The sequence below is a fragment of the Coregonus clupeaformis genome, unplaced genomic scaffold, assembly GCF_020615455.1.
Source record: "Coregonus clupeaformis isolate EN_2021a unplaced genomic scaffold, ASM2061545v1 scaf0087, whole genome shotgun sequence".
NCBI classification, from domain to species: domain Eukaryota; kingdom Metazoa; phylum Chordata; class Actinopteri; order Salmoniformes; family Salmonidae; genus Coregonus; species Coregonus clupeaformis.
In genome coordinates this window covers 594,782-603,045 of record NW_025533542.1, presented here as the reverse complement: position 1 = coordinate 603,045, position 8,264 = coordinate 594,782, and the positions used below count along the sequence as shown (strand labels likewise).

The following is an 8,264-nucleotide window of genomic DNA, read 5'->3' as shown; positions in this document are numbered from 1 at the left end:
TCCAGACCAAACGCACTCGGAATGTGGAGAAATTTTTCCGCTTGCTCTACGAGATCTCACAATTTCCTCAAGTTCTTTTCAGCCAAACAATTAGATACAGGAAATCAGTTTCAGGTAACCTATTGCTAATTTCTAACATTTTAAAATTATGCTTTTAGCACGGTCTGTAAACCAACGCATTCCATGATGAAACGGCAGTGGTTGCCGCGGCCTGGCTTTGTTGTTATTTCAGCTAGCTAGCCGTTAGCTACACATCTCCCGTCCAACCCGTTTGTGTAGTTAGCTAGCTAACATGCTAACTTTATTTCAGGGTCACGGTTAAAAGTGTGACTTTTATTTAATACTTAGCCAGCTGTCGTCTCGTCGTGAGTAAAATGACTGTAACGAGGAATTCGCTAGCTAGCTAATCGGCTGCTCATTGTTTAGCCAACCCAAAAATATTTGGTTTAGCTATCTAGGTAGCTAGTTAGCAAAATTAGCAGGATTAACCGTTGCTAAATTACCCAGCTAAACTAAACAGCTAATCCCTTGAACAAACCTACAGTGTCATTGCGCAAACTGGTACGCATCATCATCTGGATATGTGTGCAACAAAAGTTCAACCTTCAGGTACCATTTCTGCCAAACCGACCACGCATACGTTCGATAAATTCAATTAATGTACCACACAGAACCCAATGCCGCTGCAAAGCAAACGCAGCGTTCCCTTGGAAATGAATGAATGTACTTCTGGTGTATCAAAATGCAATTATACTGGTGGTGTGATCAAGGCGTAACCCTTTTTCCATAACGTTTTCAAACAAATTAAGAAGCAAAATTCGATTTCCATCAAAATAATACAGCTGTGAAGCAGGCAAGAATAACTAAGTACTTCCGGTTCACGGATCTTCTTGGCGTTAGCAACAATTGGGTGTGCATTCCGCCACCTGCTGTGGGGATGGATAATAAGGATCCCAAAAAGGAAATAATGTGGGTATTATATATATATATATATATATATATATATATATATATTTTCATACAAACTATCAAAAAAGAAATTAACTGAACAAAATCAACCTGCTTTTATGTAAAAAACTAACTATTTCTAATCAAGTCCCTACACAGGCTCAGAAGACTCCTGTGAGGGTGGGACATTTCCTAGCGACAATAGTCCTTGCAGTGCTTCAACCGTGAAGTCTTGGAGCCCCAAAAACGTATTGGCTGCAGATATAATGATATCCAGCTTCTTGGACTTCTTAGACACTTTGTGCTGTACAATTAATAACTGTGGCTATAAATGCCACAAAATCCACCTTCTTCACAATGAGTGTATCCAGATAACGCAATTGACTTAAAATACTAGCAACTGGTTGCAATGCATCCACCTCCATATCTTCAACACTGTTGACTCTTGCCCCTTCGACTCTCTTCACCGCCTCCACATAGGAGATCCGCTGTACAGCCCTGATCCTTGACACCTCGACCTCCTTGACCATAACAGGGGACTCAATGAAGTCCGGAGTATGATCCCCGATAGGCGTTTTCTCCTTCCTTCCATTTACCACACGGGTCAGGTGACGTGCACTGACCACTCCTGGGATTTTCTGACTAAGGTACTCGTCATCTACACTACCAGTCAAAAGTTTGGACACACCTACTCATTCAAAGGTTTTTCTTTATTTTTACTATTATTTATTTTTTTACATTGTAGAATAATAATGAAGACATCAAAACTATGAAATAACACACATGGAATCATGTAGTAACCAAAAAAAAGTGTTAAACAAATCCAAATATATTTTATATTTGAGATTCTTCAAATAGCCACCCTTTGCCTTGATGACAGCTTTGCACACTCTTGGCATTCTCTCAACCAGCTTCACCTGGAATGCTTTTCCAACAGTCTTGAAGGATGATTGATGATTTTGCGAGACGGTGTAGCCTACATTAATATAACATGTTGGCTGAGTTCTTCACGTTTTACCAGTATTTGTATTTGTATTTAATATGGATCCCCATTAGTTCCTGCCAAGGCAGCAGCTACTCTTCCTGGGGTCCAGCAAAATTAAGGCAGTTATAACATTTTAAAAACATGACAATACATTCACAACAGATTTCACAATACATTAAGTGTGTGCCCTCAGGCCACTACTCTACTACCACATATCTACAACACAGAATCCATGTGTATGTGTGTATAGTGCGTATGTTATCGTGTGTGTGTATGTCTGTGCCTATGTTTGTGTTGCTTCACAGTCCCCGCTGTTACATAAGATGTAATTGTATCTGGTTTTTAAATCTAATTTTACTGCTTGAATTATTTACTTAATGTGGAATAGCGTTCCATGTAGTCATGGCTCCATGTAGTACTGTGCGCCTCCCATAGTCTGTTCTGGATTTGGGGACTGTGAAGAGACCTCTGGTGGCATGTCTTGTGGGGTATGCATGGGTGCCAGTAGCTCAAACAGACAGCTTGGTGCATTCAACATGTCAATACCTCTCACAAATACAAGTAGTGATGAAGTCAATCTCTCCTCCACTTTGAGCCAGGAGAGATTGACATGCATATTATTAATGTTAGCTCTCTGTGTACATAATAATAATAATAATAATAATAATAATAATATGCCATTTAGCAGACGCTTTTATCCAAAGCGACTTACAGTCATGCGTGCATACATTTTTGTGTTTGGGTGGTCCCGGGGACATCCAAGGGCAAACCGTGCTGCCCTGTTTTGAGCCAATTGCAATTTTCCTAAGTCCCTCTTTGTGGCACCTGACCACAAGACTGAACAATAGGCCAGGTGCGACAAAACTAGGGCCTGTAGGACCTGCCTTGTTGATAGTGCTGTTAAGAAAGCAGAGCAGCACTTTATTATGGACAGACTTCTCCCCATCTTAGCTGCTGTTGTATCAATATGTTTTGACCAGGACAGTTTACAATCCGGGGTTACTCCAAGCAGTTTAGTCACCTCAACTTGCTCAATTTCCACATTATTCATTACAATATTTAGTTGAGGTTTAGGGTTTAGTGAATGATTTGTCCTAAATACAATGCTTTTAGTTTTAGAAATATTTAGGACTAATTTATTCCTTGCCACCTATTCTGAAACGAACTGCAACTCTTTATGTGTTGCAGTCATTTCAGTCGCTGTAGTAGCTGACGTGTATAGTGTTGAGTCATCCGCATACATAGACACACTTGCTTTACTCATAGCCGGTGGCATGTCATTAGTAAAAATTGAAAAAAGTAAGGGGCCTAGACAGCTGCCCTGGGGAATTCCTGATTCTTCCTGGATTATGTTGGAGAGGCTTCCATTAAAGTACACCATCTGTGTTCTGTTAGACAGGTAACTCTTTATCCACAATATAAACTCAGCAAAAAAAGAAATGTCCCTTTTTCAGGACCCTGTCTTTCAAAGATAATTAGTAAAAATCCAAATAACTTCACAGATCTTCATTGTAAAGGGTTTAAACACTGTTTCCCATGCTTGTTCAATGAACCATAAACAATTAATGAACATGCACCTGTGGAACGGTCGTTAAGACACTAACAGCTCACAGAAGGTAGGCAATTAAGGTCACAGTTATGAAAACTTAGGACACTAAAGAGGCCTTTCTACTGACTCTGAAAAACACCAAAAGAAAGATGCCCAGGGTCCCTGCTCATCTGCGTGAACGTGCCTTAGGCATGCTGCAAGGAGGCATGAGGACTGCAGATGTGGCCAGGGCAATAAATTGCAATATCTGTACTGTGAGATGCCTAATACAGCACTACAGGGAGACAGGATGGACAGCTGACCAGTACATCCGAACATCACACCTGCGGTACAGGTACATGATGGCAACAACAACTGCCAGAGTTACACCAGGAACTCCCTCATGGTACCCTTCCTGCAGGCTCATCCTGACATGACCCTCCAGCATGACAATGCCACCAGCCATAATGCTTGTTCTGTGCGTGATTTCCTGCAAGACAGGAATGTCAGTGTTCTGCCATGGCCAGCGAAGAGCCCGAATCTCAATCCCATTGAGCACATCTGGGACCTGTTGGATCGGAGGGTGCGGGCTAGGGCCATTCCCCCCAGAAATGTCAGGGAACTAGCAGGTGCCTTGGTGGAAGAGTGGGGTAACATCTCACAGCAAGAACTGGCAAATCTGGTGCAGTCCATGAGGAGGATATGCACTGCAGTACTTAATGCAGCTTGTGGCCACACCAGATACTGACTGTGACTTTTGATTTTGACCCCCCCCCTTTGTTCAGGGACACGTTATTCCATTTGTTAGTCACATGTCTGTGGAACTTGTTCAGTTTATGTCTCAGTTGTTGAATCTTGTTATGTTCATACAAATATTTACACATGTTAAGTTTGCTGAAAATAAACGCAGTTGACAGTGAGAGGACGTTACTTTTTTTGCTGAGTTTAGCAGGGGGTGTAAAGCTATAACACATACATTTTTCAAGCAGACTATGATCGATAATGTCAAAAGCTGCACTGAAGTCTAACAAAACAGCCCCCACAATATTTTTATCATCAATTTCTCTCAACCAATCATCAGTAATTTGTGTAAGTGCTGTGCTACTTGTCCTTCCCTATAAGTCTGCTGAAAGTCTGTTGTCAAGAGATCGGGGTGCTTGGTAAGGAGCCGGCGGGCTAATCTGCCTTTGCCATCGATACTATTGGCCAACTTACAATCGCTTGATAATAAAGTGGACGAACTACAGGCACGAATATATCCTACCAACGGGACATTAAAAACTGTAATATCTTATGTTTCACCGAGTCGTGGCTGAACGAAGACATGAATAACATACAGCTTGCGGGTTTTACACAGTTTCGGCAAGATAGAACAGAAGCCTCTGGTAAGACAAGGGGTGGCGATCTATGTATATCTGTAAACAAAAGCTGGTGCACGATATCTAAGGAAGTCTCAAGGTTTTGCTCGCCTGAGGTAGAGTATCACATGATAAACTGTAGACCACACTATCTACCAAGAGAGTTTTCATCTATATTCTTCGTAGCTGTCTATTTACCACCACAAGCTGATGCTGGCACTAAGACCGCACTCAATGAACTGTATACGGCCATAAGCAAACAGGAAAATGCTCATCCAGAGGCGGCGCTCCTAGTGGCCGGGGACTTTAATGCAGGGAAATGTATCTGTTTTACCTAATTTCTACCAGCATGTTAAATGTGAAACCAGAGGGGGAAAAACTCTAGACCACCTTTACTCCACACACAGAGATGCGTACAAAGCTCTCCCTTGCCCTCCATTTTGCAAATCTGACCATAATTCTATCCTCCTGATTCCTGCTTACAAGCAAAAACTAAAGCAGGAAGCTCCAGTGACTTGGTCAATAAAAAATTGGTCAGATGAAGCAGATGCTAAGCTACAGGACTGTTTTACTAGCACAGACTGGAATATGTTCCAATAGCATTGAGGAGTACACCACCTCAGTCACTGGCTTCATCAATAAGTGCACCGATGACGTCGTCCCCACAGTGACTGTACGTACATACCCCAACCAGAAGCCATGGATTACAGGCAACATCTGCACTGAGCTAAAGGGTAGAGCTGCCGCTTTCAAGGAGCGGGACTCTAACCCGGACGCTTATAAGAAATCCCGCTACGCCCTCCCGACGAACCATCAAACATGCAAAGTGTCAATACAGGACTAAGATCGAATCGTACTACACCGGCTCCGACGCTCGTCAGATGTGGCAGGGCTTGCAAACTATCACAGACTACAAAGGGAAGTACAGCCGCGAGCTGCCCAGTGACACGAGCCTACCTGACGAGCTAAATTACTTCTATGCTCGCTTTGAGGCAAGTAACACTGAAACATGCATGAGAGCTTCAGCTGTTCCGGACGTCTGTGTGATCACGCTCTCCGTAGTCGAAGTGAGTAAGACCTTTAAACAGGTCAACATTCACAAGGCCGCAGGGCCAGACGGATTACCAGGACGTTTACTCCGAGCATGCGCTGACCAACTGAGTCTGTAATACCAACATGTTTCAAGCAGACCACCATAGTCCCTGTGCCCAAGAACACTAAGGTAACCTGCCTAAATGACTACCGACCCGTAGCACTCACATTTGTAGCCATGAAGTGCTTTGAAAGGCTGGTCATGGCTCATATCAACACCATTATCCCAGAAACCCTAGACCCACTCCAATTTGCATACCGCCCCAACAGATCCACAGATGATGCAATTTCTATTGCGCTCCACACTGCCCTTTCACACCTGGACAAAAGGAACACCTATGGGAGAATGCTATTCATTGACTACAGCTCAGCGTTCAACACCATAGTGCCCTCATAGCTCATCAGGTTGGATGGGGAGGCTCTCTGCACAGCTATTTTCAGGTCTCTCCAGAGATGTTCGATCGGGTTCAAGTCCGGGCTTTGGCTGCGCCACTCAAGGACATTCAGAGACTTGTCCAGAAGCCACTCCTGCGTTATCTTGGCTGTGTGCTTAGGTCCGTTGTCCTGTTGGAAGGTTAACCTTCGCCCCAGTCTGAGGTCCTGAGCGCTCTGGAGCAGGTTTACATCAAGGATCTCTCTGTACTTTGCTCCGTTCATCTATGCCTATATCCTGACTAGTCTCACAGTTCCTGCCGCTGAAAAACATCCCCACAGCATGATGCTGCCTCCAATTTGTAAGTCGCTCTGGGTAAGAGCGTCTGCTAAATGACTTAAATGTAAATGTTTCCTCCAGATGTGACGCTTGGCATTCAGGCCAAAGAGTTCAATCTTGGTTTCATCAGACCAGAGAATCTTGTTTCTCATGGTCTGAGAGTCTTTAGGTGCCTTTTGGCAAAACTCCAAGCGGGCTGTCATGTGCCTTTTACTGAGGAGTGGCTTCCTTCTGCCCACTCTACCATAAAGGCCTGATTGGTGGAATGCTGCAGCGATGGTTGTCCTTCTGGAAGGTTCTCCCATCTCCACAGAGGAACTCTAGAGCTCTGTCAGAGTGACCATCGGGTTCTACCTCCCCGACCAAGGCCCTTCTCCCCCGATTGCTCATTTTGGCCGGGCGGCCAGCTCTAGGAAGAATCTTGGTGGTTCCAAACTTCTTCCATTTAAGAATGATGGAGGCCACTGTGTTCTTGGGGACCGTCAATGCTGCAGAAATGTTTTGGTACCCTTCCCCAGATCTGTGCTTCGACACAATCCTGTCTTGGATCTCTACGGACAATTCCTTCGACCTCATGGCTTGGTTTTTGCTCTGACATTCACTGTCAACTGTGGGACCTTATATAGACGGATTTGTGCCTTTCCAAATCATGGCCAATCAATTGAATTTACCACAGGTGGACTCCAATCAAGTTGTAGAAACATCTCAAGGATTGATCAATGGAAAAGAGGATGCACCTGCGTCTCATAGCAAAGGGTCTGAATACTTATGTAAATAAGGTATTTCTGTTTTCTACCAACCTGTTTTCGCTTTGTCATTTTGGGGTATTGCTGAATATTTTTTTTATTAATCAATTTTAGAATAATGCTGTAATGTGGAAAAATGTGGAAAATGTCAAGATGTCTGAATAATTTCTGAAGGTACTGTATATGTTTCAAGCAGACCACCATAGTCCTTATGCCCAAGAACGCCAAGGTAACCTGTCTAAATGACGATCACCACTGTTAGGTTCTGACAGAGTGAAAAACTAACGGACAACTAGTCAAAGCTCAAACAAAGTTTATTCACCCAATGGATCAAACAGCTGCAAAGACGAAGACATGTTTACACAAGCACATATATTTATACCTTCTTCCTATGCTGAGTCCCCTCCTTGCACATCTGGACAGCCAATACATCTCTGGTGCTAGACAGGACTTTAGTGGTGCTTGTTCTTTCTCAGTTCATCTGACCTGACATCGGCCCAAAATTCCTCACTCCTCCCCAACGCACGGCTACCCGATCTGTTGACTGAAACCAGACCGTTGCCTCTCCTCCATAGGATACATGAGATTTAACAATAACATGTTCTGACAAAATGTAAACTTGTTTCTGCCCTTCCCTTTCTCCCCCAGTAGATTTCAGTTAGACCCTCAGTTCTAATATGGTAACATGAATAGGGATATTTCAAGTTTAGAAGTGTCAAGTGTCTTCACTGACATTTTCAACATCTCCCTGACCCAGTCTGTAATACCTACATGTTTCAAGCAGACCCCCATAGTTCTTGTACCCAAGAACGCCAAGGTAACCTGTCTAAATGACAATCACCACGTAGGACTCACATCTCTAGGCTGGTCATGGCTCACATCAACACCATCACCC

The 8,264-nt window shown here is 43.5% G+C and overlaps 1 protein-coding gene across 3 annotated transcripts in view; it reads left to right on the top strand.

Annotated features, from left to right (window-relative positions):
• Positions 1–8,264, top strand: part of LOC121557810 (zinc finger protein 345) — a 53,270-nt gene continuing 45,006 nt past the window's right edge. For 2 of the 3 annotated variants that reach the window (XM_045213196.1, XM_045213195.1), the window contains exon 1: positions 1–114. The gene's annotated coding sequence lies outside the window, so the exon portion shown is untranslated. Of the gene's footprint in view, positions 115–1,428; positions 1,596–8,264 lie in introns of all 3 variants that reach the window. The other variant, XM_041871279.2, reaches the window with a different exon arrangement.